Source organism: Pelobates fuscus, chromosome 2 (assembly GCF_036172605.1).
Source record: "Pelobates fuscus isolate aPelFus1 chromosome 2, aPelFus1.pri, whole genome shotgun sequence".
NCBI classification, from domain to species: Eukaryota; Metazoa; Chordata; class Amphibia; order Anura; family Pelobatidae; genus Pelobates; species Pelobates fuscus.
In genome coordinates this window covers 369,331,983-369,344,640 of record NC_086318.1, presented here as the reverse complement: position 1 = coordinate 369,344,640, position 12,658 = coordinate 369,331,983, and positions in this window count along the sequence as shown.

Sequence of the window (12,658 nt, the reverse complement as noted above, 5' to 3'; positions counted from 1 at the left end):
TCTTAATTCTACCACTATTGGGTAATTGATTTCAGTGCTACAATTCATTGCTGTTAATGCAACAAACATGACATAGGGACCAATAAAAAACCAAAATCTAGTCCTGAATGCTTATATTTTATGTTTATATAAAGGGATTTATAACCCACTACTATAAATCTTATTAATATTTCTAATATCTCAGTATCAGCTTTCACGGTATCACAGAACTTTACTGTAGACTGGATTTTTTTTTAACTCTGTTAAATTTATCACTTCTTAGCTAACACCATATTTACAAACTATAATAATTGCCCATACAAAAAGTTTTGGAAAAAAAACAAAAAAAGCACAGTTCTGTTTCTTTCCAACTGTCTGTAAACTATTACAAAGAAGGCTCAAGATAGTCCAATAAATTGTCAATCTTTTGCGTTTTCTGCTGTTTATTTTTCCCACAGTTATACTGCTGATAGATTGAAAGATGACCACATCATTGTCATGTTTAGCTGACAGAGTTCAGCTTTCATTATTTTTCAAGACTTCCCGCTGCTTTAGTGTACAAACTGTTAAAACAATAATTCACTTGTCAATAAATCCTAGTGGCAATTCTGGACAATTTGTTTCAAGCTGCAGTGATACCTACAGTGCATTTATAAATTGTTAAAGCACCCCTACATTTTTTTTCTTCTTCAGTAAAAACTGGGCCAATGTGTTTCCAAGATATGTGAAGAAAAGTTATTCAATGGTAGATGACTTATATATTGAATACAAATGAAAACTCTCTACAGAGTAATACTTTTTTGCAACAATACATTTTTATGATTATTATATATGTTTACATGAGAAATTCCCTTGCAACATAAATACTTGCTAATGACATGATGACACCACTTTTTATTTTGGTATTTTAGATCTCAAATTAAATAATAATATATGCTCTTTCTGCCGATGATCCAACCCAAATAAAAGCAACACCGAGACCTTTCTTCTTTCATTCAGTTCATAAGAAACGTATGCTCACACTGTGTTCAATGAAAACAGAGTATCCATATGTAAATTATTCATAAAGGTGGCTGTGTGTGAACAGGATAACATCCTCAACTAATTAATTATCAAACGATTTTATTCAGACAAGTATGAGGCTACTGCGCTAAATAAGAAAAGCATGAGTTAGCCCTAGTTTAACTCATTAATCACTTTTGACTTTGGTGGCAATACCAGCAGAAAAAGGATCCATTTCAAATTAGTAATAGGTTAAATCAGACAGGGCACATGAAGATGCTAAGGAGCTTTTCTCAAATCTTTTGGAGATGAAACATTGCATGGACTATTCCAGTAAACATGGATGAGCCCTTCTTCATGTGCCCAGTCTGCTTTATTTTATTATTTATTTTCTGGGTGTTGTATGACCTGGTCTAGAGGCACTTTAGATGGTAAGTTGAAGCACATGCATTTATCATGAATTTTGAATTGTGAACACTTTGAAAATTGCTGTGCAGCTTCTGCCGAAAGTAAAATATAACTCATTTGTTACCAACATTGCATTGTAATACACCTCGATGTTAAAAGTCAAAGACAGCATGCATGACACTCTAACTCACATAATAATTATATACATTAGATGCATTAATGCATTTTTAGAAAAGTGATGCATTTGTTAGTGAGTGCATATTGTTTAGATCACTGGCCCTTAACAAAATGTAAAAAAAAGATACAGTGTTTGTGTTAAAATTAACAATGACAATGGCTTATGCAGTACATCTGTCCCTTCATACTTTGGGCTGCTGCTCGGAACATGCGGCTTCCAGGTGGTGCCGCTCGGCAGCCACAAAGTTTCCAGTCCCACGCCATCCTGGCCACAGTAAATGCCGCATGGCGTTTGGTTGCTCCTTGTGCAGAGCAACCCCTGCACGATCTTTCTTCTTGTGAGGCTGCCGGATCCTTATGGCAGCCTTGCACCACCCACAGGAGTCCTTAGAAATTACAGGACCTTGTAGGTGTAGGTTTATTTTATAATATTAAAGTGACAGGTCATATTATTGGAACACATTATCTGCCCTTCACAGGTCACACCCCTTTGCGTGATTTGGTGCAGGGTGATGAAGCTGTCCAATAAGATTTTTGTTCTATTTAAACTTCCCTCTTTCTGGAGATCATTGCCCTGTCATGGTTTATTCTGCCCGAGAGTGCATACTGTATAGTTGTTATTGGTTTTCTTGTTACTGACCCAGCTTTGTATTTGACTTTTCTGTATTTCTGGTTCCCTGACGTCGGCTTGCTATTTAGTTTTTTTGAGTATCTCTGGCGTCCTTGGCTATTTTGAATCTGTATTTCCGCCTATCTAGGGCACACAATTTAACCCAGCAACTCTAAGGTCCGGTATACGTACCTTTCTCTCATTTCCTTCAGTCTGGTTAATGTTTTCCTATGCTCTGCGTGTGGGGGGCTACCCAATCTTGACAATCACAAAGCTATCACATGCAATGATCTGCAGCTGTTAGGATTACAAGTTGATCCAGCACGCAGTACTGTCACACCTAGGACTAAGGATAACGTAAAACCGGACCTTAGAATGCCCGGACTTAACGTCTCCAAGAATAGTCAAAATACTTGCCGAGGCCAGGGACAGAGAATCAGACACAAAGATGAGGGAAAGCCAAAAGTCAAGGATACCAGATATCAGGGAAGTCAAAACAAAGTCAAAGTCAAATACCAGAAAATCAAGATCAGAAACGCACTCTCGGATAACCATCAAGATGAAACCACAACAGGGCAATGAGCAAGAGGAGAATTGGGTTTAAATATACCTCCTGTGGATCCGATTGGCTGTAACCGGCCTTTGACCCCCAAAGTAATTACCAGGTTTCCATGTGCATGACTGCTGCTCGGCACAATTTTTCCTGTCAGGACGGTAATGTTGCTCGGCACAATTTTTCCTGTCAGGACAGTTAATGCCATTAACCACATTTTTATGTGCGGATGAATATGTGACAGCAGCAAAGTATAATAATCATGAGGACATCATATTATCCTGCATATAATGTCACAGGTGAACATTGAATGGCTATTTTGTTTTAATTAAAGCTGCACAAAAGCAATATTTCAGCTCTACACAACCATTTATCAAGTGACGAAACATAAACAGTGAGAGGGAGGATCTGAATAAACTGGAGGTTTCCTAAATCATTTTCTTTGTTTGTATTGCTGAACAATTTTGTGGGGACTTTGCGGCACTTCCATTGGCTGGCCAGTCTGGTGAATCTTTTTCTTGTTTGAAAGACTGAATTACATCTCAATTTAAGAAGATGCAGCTCTAATTTATTTTGTCAGTTCTAGTATTACATTCTATACTGCCTTTCAAATATCCTAACTGATTTTTCTTTCGTTTGGAAGGAGTTTTGTGGTTATGGAACAGGAAACTACTTCACATTTCTATTAGTGACGTCTTCACATAGTAATGGTTCTTTATGTCTCTTTAAGTATTGGTACTGTGGACAATCCATATGGTGTGGGCTTGGTGCTCTTGAGGTGATACAAAGATGACATCTTAACCCCATCTTGACCCCTTAAGGATGCATGACGGAAATATTCTGTCATGATTCCCTTTTATTCCAGAAATTGTGTCCTTAAGGGGTTAATAATCTAGAAAGGTACAGAAAAAACCCTACAAGGTTTTATATTTTGAATTGTAAGACGCTGAATAAGGGAGGACAACTGAGAGAAAGGCACACAACAATGGATCCACCAATAAAGGAAAATAATATTGTAAAAATTCCTGAGGAAGTCTATATCTTATAGATGAAACAAGGAGGACCAGTATTGTTTTTTTATTTATGCATAATAAATATACTACTACACCTTGATCCCTGCATTGGAATGAAGCCAAATAAATATTTGCTCTGCAAAGAGAAGGTGAAAGAAGGTGAACAGGAGCTGTGGGTACAGACAGCCCTCCCACCTACATCGAAGGGAGGCACCAATGAGATCTATAAATCTCTATTGCTATAGAGTACATTTATTACAGACTTGTGTGACTTTTTATACAGTATTATGCAATGTACTATCTTTTTTTTTTATAACAAACTGTAACCCAAAAATATTGCATTTTTGAGTCAACAATATTATCCTCCATTTCCTTCCTTTGTTCTGTTTGTAGATATTTATGTACGTATATTAATATTCAATGAAGAGGAGTCTTTTATATCTACAATTATAGTGTGTCATGATCACCAGGGGAACCTAAGCATGCAGATGGGACACAACACATAGAATTGCAATACCAGTCCTTAGAATTTCCGGGCTAAGCAAAAAGGGATAGTCAAAGTACAAGCCAAGGTCAAAGGGAAACAGAGAGACATAGTAAATGTAAGACAAGCCAAAGTTTGGTAAAAAAATAAGCAGACAGTGTATAATGCGCTATTGGGCTAAACACAGACCACAAGAGGGCACTGAGGCAAGGGGGGAGGTTAGCTTATATACACACAGGGTGTGTCTGATTGACTAACCTCCAATTAACCACAACATGTGGGAGGTGGTTCTTCCTTCCCTTGTGGTCTCTGAGGTCATCACTGTGTGCCGGGTCACATGACCGGGTCTGGCACACATATAAGGATGCTGCTCTGGAGCGTGCAGCATCAGAAGCACTGTCAGTCTGGAGCACGGCGGCTGGGACAGCTGCACGCCACAGATAGGAACCAGATAGCGCCGTTCGCGGTGATAGGGTAAGCAAGGCCGTGCGAGTATCGCAGAGGCAGGGGACCTGAAATAGTGTGTGAACGGTACATATAATTTTAGATCCCTCTACATATTTTTCCACAGGTGTTTAAAACATTTTTGGAACTCTGGGACATTTCCTGCCTCTTGAGTTTAACTCAATTGAGCTAAGCTACCAGAAAGTAACAGGATCTTTTGCCTGCTTTGTGACAGATCCATCTGTACAGACTAAGATTGCTGGTTCATCTGTTTGCCACCCTTTCGTCTAATTGCCTGTCCGTATGCCCCTGTTCGTGTGTTTCCTAAGTACCGATTGAAACTACCAAACGGACGGCCACCCAGGAGAGGAGTGTGCTGCTGGTTAACCTCTTGGCCCCAATTAGAACCTTATGGTTAACCGCAGACACCTCTCCATTCCATCTGTATGGGGGGTCATCGTTCGTATGCCGACCACGAGGCGGCGACCATTTTGGGACACGCGACGGATCAGCGGTGTTCGGCGAGGATTCTATTGAACTAATAACGGACGCTTTATCTACCGAACACTGCTGAAGACTACCGACCGCCCTTCTATTTCGTCGAGGCATACGAAACCCGGTCCGTTCGGGAGTTTGTAACGTACGCATGGACTTAACCCAGATAGCTATCCCATGGAGTCAATCGTATACCGAAAGACTTGTGAAAGACTTTGACTCCATGGCGATTGAACTGTGTACATTGGATCTGAGCGCAATTCGGTAGAAATATGCACTCAGATCCAGGCTATCTGGGATTACGTTACACGAAGCACATACATTCGGTATTTTATGAATTATGTATTTTATTGTATTTTTATTGTTATACTTAAAATGGCGATTTACCTCTATCCCTGGAGATAATTAGGTTTCTTCCCAATTATCTCCAGGATAGAGAGGAGGGATTTATGTGTGTAAAGGGGAGTGCTTATACCTAAGCCACTGATATTGGCTACTGTCCAATATGTGTTACAGTCTTCCATCTGGTCCCCTAGGGGAGTGTCCACCAGGTGGGAGACCTGCATAAATACCGGGCAGGTAGCCCCCAGTAAACAGAATCCGGTTTTACCCTCAAGACGGAGTTTGGTCTCGTTTGTGGGGGGGATTTCCACTGGGAAGGTGTATTTCGTGTATTCTAGCCATGGAAGGAGTTCGGCTGTTTGGAAGTTCGTGAGTTACCGCGTTCCCTTGAACTCCGTTTGGGAGTTTAGCGGTTGGCCGTACAGAACCTGCATTCCTGTAAAGGGGGATTATCGCCTAAGCGGCGGCTTCATCTATTTCAGCGGTGAGTGTCTTAACATGCTTCAAAACCAGAGGGTGTATAAAGGTTAATTTATAAAAATGCCAATTTCTAGATTATTATCTCTGCAAATGAGAAGTGCTCACTAACACAGATTTTGACAGATTTGTGAACAATATTTGAGAGAAACAGGCCTTTTGTGTACATAGAAAAAGTCTTAGATCTTTGAGTTCAGCTCATGAAAAATGGGGGCAAAAACAAAAGTGTTGCGTTTATAATTTTGTTCAGTGTATATATAAAGTGGCATAGTGTAAAGTCTCTATTAATACAAAAGTCTCCTTTAAAAACTAAATTCACTACAGCAGCTGTTTTGCCATTAAAGATATAGCTAATAAAATGTTATTCCAACAGTTTTTACAAATGACTGATCACCAGCTGAGAAATAAAATTTTAACTGAATAGGAAACTTTGATCAAGAACCTTGTTTAACATTAAATATCCAAGAGCAATTAATAAATCATCCTCCTTCACAATATTAAAATATATTGCACGGAAATGGTCCTTATTCCAGATAAGAAACCCACAGTAACCATGGCAACACTTGTTTTAGAACTCATCAAGTGAATTGTATCAATACTTTTTTCCAACAGGGACTTTAAACAGAAAACTTTACCAGTTTCCCATGAACAAAGCACATATTTGTTGATCAGTTAAGTATGATTAAATCAGTGCAATTTCAGCAGAATCCCATGTACATATTACAAGTGCTACTCACTTAAACGCCCCCACTGTCAGAAACAGTGGCATGAGTCATTTGCTACAATTCCACACTTAAATGAACACAGATAAATAATTCACTTATGCCTTAAGTGAAAATGCATCAGTAGTATGTGCTGTAAAAATGTTTTTAAAAGGCATATTTTGAAGTAGAAATCCTTGTCAAATGGCTTTAATGTTGATAATTATGAATACATACCCACACTATGTTAAATTGTAAATGTTTTAGCGTTCAGAGATTTTGACATTTTTTTTTCTCATTCATAATTTTTATTGATTTTTAGAAAACAAAAGGGGGGGTGTGGGATACAGAAACAAAAAAGCAGGAAGGGGGGGTGCAATGGGTAACATCACAAGTCCGTTTAACATTTCATACAGTAGCTTGAGATCTTCAAAATTTCTTATACATAGTATGTTAACAGTACATAACTACAGCGGGGTCTCATGAGGGTGGTCCCTCGCTCCCCAACTAGGGAGTCCGGCATTAGAAGACGTAGGTGTACATAGGGGGGGGGGAGGGGAGTAGGGAGGGGTAACCAGGGGGGGGGGGTGGTAACAATATATCCCGTTAAACTAGAATGTCATATGTATAACAATGAACGTGTGTCATCCTACATGGTGTCTCCTAGTCATCTTGTATGTGCAGTATGACCTGTATGTGGTATCTTATGAATCCTCCTTCATGAGTGTGCAAATACACGTGCATGTGATTTGAAGTGATGGGCACTACTAGGGTTCCCTGTGTGGTCTTGTTCGCTCTTCTCTAAGAGGCGTATATATCGGCCCACGTTCTCCATGCCTCTTGGAATTTGAGAGATTGTATAATGGAAGTGGTGGACAGTCTTTCATAGATATGATATTGGTGGATTTTGTCCATCAGTTGTTGTTTGGTGGGGCAGGTGGTGTGTTTCCATCCGCTCGCTATGAAGTTTCTAGCCGCTAGGATGATTAACATCGCCACTTGTTTGAGGGGTTTGGTCATGGAGTTGGGGAGGAGCAAAAATAAACAGGTTGAGGGATCTAGAGTGACGTTATCAATGTTCATCAACTTGAGGACGTCCTTAACATGTCCCCAAAGAGGTGCTAAGATGGGGCATTCCCACCAGATGTGAAACATTGTGCCTTTTGCCTCCCTACATCTCCAGCACTCTGCGGGGACCGTTGGGTAGATCTTGTGTAATTTACTTGGTGTTAGGTACCATCTGTAGACCAGCTTCCTATGAGCTTCTATATGAGAGTAGCAGTTGGTGATGCCTTTGAGCGCATTGAGGGATTGTAACCAGGCATTTCCAGATGGTGAGGATGTGTATTCTGTCTGCCATTGTTGTTCATAAGTAGGGGCTTTTGTGTCAGTGTTATTCATCAACATGTTATAGCATAGAGACAGCGTCTTGGGTTTTGCGGGTGTGAGCCAGCAGGGGTCATATAATATGTCCAGGGGTTGTGGGCTAGAGAGTGTCATATCACATTTAGTAAGTATTTCATAGGTGGCAATGCTTTTAAGTTGGAGATATTGAAAGATGGAGGAGTTAGGTAGGTCGTATTTTTGCTGGAGGTGTGGGTGACATGAGCTGTTGGTTTTGGTACATATCAGCTACGTGTTGAATGCCATGTTTCACCCAGGAGTTCATCGACAATCCCGAGGCTAGGGAGTTCAGGGCCGTTATTGGGGCTCGTGGGTGAAACTTGTTAAGTTTGTTTTGTGTATGGTGTAATGATTCCCATTGCTTGATAGTTAGAATCGAAGTATTAAACAGGTGAGGTGTGTTTGGTCTAATTTGTGCAGGTGTCCACAATGCCGTCACCAGGGAGCCCCCAGGTGCCCTAGCTTGTTCCATGTCTACCCATTGGAAGGTCCCCCGGGGGGCGTGAAGTTTAATCGCCGCCTCCAGGAGGGACGCTTTATGATATTTAGATACATCGGGGAATCCCAATCCACCTTGTTCTGAGCGTTTCTGGAGGAGAGACATAGATAGTCGTGGCTTTCGTGATTCCCAGATGAATGAGGAGAGAATGGCCTGAACATGCTTGAAAAACGTCAGTTTGACGTAAATCAGCAGCATCCTAAATTTGTATAGAAGTTTTGGGAGGAGCATCATCTTTACCGACTTTATTCTTCCCAGCCAGGAGAGCTTTACTGCTTTCCATTGTTGGGTATGCATTTTGCATGGTGGTATAAGCGGTTTGAAGTTAAGTTTTAATGGGGGAGTGGCCAAGTTTCACTCCTAGATAGGTGATATCGGTAGATCTCCAGTCAAAGGAGTGTGATTGTTTAAGCTGGGTTTTCAATGGATTTGGTAGGTTTATTGGGAGAGCTTGTGTCTTGCTTTGATTAAGCTTGTAGTAGGATAGTTGTCCATATTGGTGGAGTAAGTGTATTAGCGCCGGGACAGATTAGCAGCTATAATACGGCAACATGACAAGATCAAAGGCGTGGATATAGGGAACTGCACATTCTGCCTCTCCATGTTCGCAGATGACATCCTGCTCACGGTTAAAGAACCCGCAGTACCAGTATGATGGCAGCAGACTCTCCTCTAGGGTTATGGAAAACTGGATTGCCTGCTCTGGAGTTGACCGCTGTAAATGGCACTTACTGCTGACATTTAATATGTCAAAAATCCTCCATCAATTTCCCTTATTCCTCTTTCAGCCCTTGCTCTTAGTGCACGATTATAGAATGCACTGTCTGCTGGGGGAAGACAGCTATTGAGTCCACTGACTGAGTACTCAGGAGGACAGGCTTTTCAGCATAGGCATGCGCAGCCTATTGCATTAGGGTGTGCGCCCTAAAGCACAAGCACACGCCGCGTATATATATGTATGTATGTATAGTTGCAAGAAAAAGTATGTGAACCCTTTGGAATGATATGGATTTCTGCACAAATTGGTCATAAAATGTGATCTGATCATCATCTAAGTCACCACAATAGACAATCACAGTCTGATTAAACTAATAACACACAAAGAATGAAATGTTGCTATGTTTTTATTGAACACACCATGTAAACATTCACAGTGCAGGTGGAAAAAGTTTGTGAACCCTTGGATTTAATAACTGGTTGAACCTCCTTTGGCAGCAATAACTTCAACCAAACGTTTCCTGTGGTTGCAGATCAGACGTGCACAATGGTCAGGAGTAATTCTTGACCATTCCTCTTTACAGAACTGTTTCAGTTCAGCAATATTCTTGGGATGTCTGGTGTGAATCACTTTCTTGAGGTCATGCCACAGCATCTCAATCGGGTTGAGGTCAGGACTCTGACTGGGCCACTTCAGAAGGCGTATTTTCTTCTGTTTAAGCCATTCTGTTGTTGATTTACTTGTATGCTTTGGGTCATTGTCCTGTGGCAACACCCATCTTCTGTTGAACTTCAGCTGGTAGACAGATGGCCTTAAGTTCTCCTGAAAAATGTCTTGATAAACTTGGGAATAAATTTTTCCTTCGATGATAGCAATCCGTCCAGGCGCTGACGCAGCAAAACAGCCCCAAACCATGATGCCCCCACCACCATACTTCACAGTTGGGATGAGGTTTTGATGTTGGTGTGCTGTGCCTCTTTTTCGCCACACATAGTGTTGTGTGTTTCTTCCAAACAACTCAACTTTGGTTTCATCCGTCCACAGAATATTTTGCCAGTACTGGTGTGGAACATCCACATGCTCTTGTGCAAACTGTAAACGTGCAGCAATGTTTTTTTTGGACAGCAGTGGCTTCCTCTGTGGTATCCTCCCATGAAATCCATTCTTGTTTAGTGTTTTACGTATTTTAGATCGCTAACAGGGATGTTAGCATTTGCCAGTGACTTTTGTAAGTCTTTAGCTGACACTCTAGGATTCTTCTTCACCTCATTGAGCAGTCTGCGCTGTGCTCTTGCAGTCATCTTTACAGGATGGCCACTCCTAGGGAGAGTAGCAGCAGTGCTGAACTTTCTCCATTTATAGACAATTTGTCTTACCGTGGACTGATGAACAGCAAGGCTTTTGGAGATACTTTTATAACCCTTTCCAGCTTTATGCAAGTCAACAATTCTTAATCATAGGTCTTCTGAGAGCTCTTTTGTGCGAGGCATCATTCACATCAGGCAATGCTTCTTGTAAAAAGCAAACCCAGAACTGGTGTGTGTTTTTTATAGCGCAGGGCAGCTGTAACCAACACCTCCAATCTCAGCTCATTGATTGGACTCCAGTTGGCTGACATCTCACTCCAATTAGCTCTTGGAGATGTCATTAGTCTAGGGGTTTACATACTTTTTCAACCTGCACTGTGAATGTTTACATGGTGTGTTCAATAAAAACATGGCAACATTTCATTCTTTGTGTGTTCTTAGTTTAAGCAGACTGTGATTGTCTATTGTTGTAACTTAGATGATGATCAGATCACATTTTATGACCAATTTGTGCAGAAACCCATATCATTCCAAAGGGTTCACATATTTTTTCTTGCAACTGTATATATATATGTATATATATATATATACACATATATACACATATATTTTATAGGGCAGGCAGCTGTAACCAACACCTCCAATCTCATCTCATTGATTGGACTCCAGTTGGCTGACATCTCACTCCAATTAGCTGTTGGAGATGTTATTAGCCTTGGGGTTCACATACTTTTTCCACCTGCACTGTTATTGTTTACATGGTGTGTTCAATAAAAACATGGCAACATTTCATTATTTGTGTGTTATTAGTTTAAGCAGACTGTGATTGTCTATTGTTGTAACTTAGATGATGATCAGATCACATTTTATGACCAATTCGTGCAGAAATCCATATCATTCCAAAGGGTTCACATACTTTTTCTTGCAACTGTATATATATATGTATATATATATATATATATATATATATATATATATATATATATATATATATACATACACATACACTGCTGTGTGTGTGTGTGTGCGCTGTGTGAGGGTGATGTTAGTGTGATGTGTGTGTGAGGGTGCTGGTAGTGTGCTATGTGGGTGAGGGTGTTCGTGTGCGCGCGCTTGTGAGGGTGCTGTTAATGTACTGTGTGTGAGGGTGCTGTTTGTGTGTGAGGGTACTGGTAGTGTGCTGTGTGTGTGTTTGTTAGGGTCCTGTTATTGTGCTGTGTGAGGGTGCTGTTTGTGTTTGTGAGGGTACTGTTAGTGTGCTGTGTGTGTGCTGTGTGTGTTTGTGAAGGTGCTGTTTGTGAGGGGGCTGTGTGTATGGGTGCTGTGTGTGTGGGTGCTGTGTGTGTGGGTGCTGTGTGTGGGTGCTGTGTGTGTGGGTACTGTTTGTGTGCTGTTTGTGTGTGTGTGCTGTGTGTGTGTGCTGTAAGTGTGTGTGTGCTGTATGTGTGTGTGTGCTGTATGTTTGGGTGATTTGTGGGGGTGGAGGTGGCGGCAGATTAGTTAATAAATATACCCCCTCCCTTCTTACCTTATGTAGGGAGGGGGGACCCTTGTTCCTGCTGCCTTCCCTGGTGGTCCAGTGGTGAGTGAACTCTAGCCTGCGGGGCTAGAGATCACTTTCGCAAGATCTGAGCGTTGCCGCGGCAACTCTCAGATCTCGCGAGAGGAACCCGGCGTAGCTGCTGGCAAAAGCTCCCCGGGTCCTCTCCTGCCTCCCTCCCTGCCTGTGGGTCGGTGAGGGGAGGCTTAGAGCAGAGCCGGCGCTCAGATCCTGAGATCTCCCCTGCTGGTCTCAATACATAGGCGTGCCGCGGGGATTAGGGTGTGCCCAGGCACACCCGGCACACCCCGTTCGCACGCCTATGCTTTTCAGTCCATTCTTCACTCACTGCAATGACTATTACTGTGTGTGCATGTGATGATTACTGTGTGTATGTGTGACTGTGTGTGCATGTGATGATTACTGTGTGTATATGTGACTGTGTGTATAAGCGACAGTGTGTATATGTATGAATGTGACTTTGTGTAGTTATGCAATTATGTAT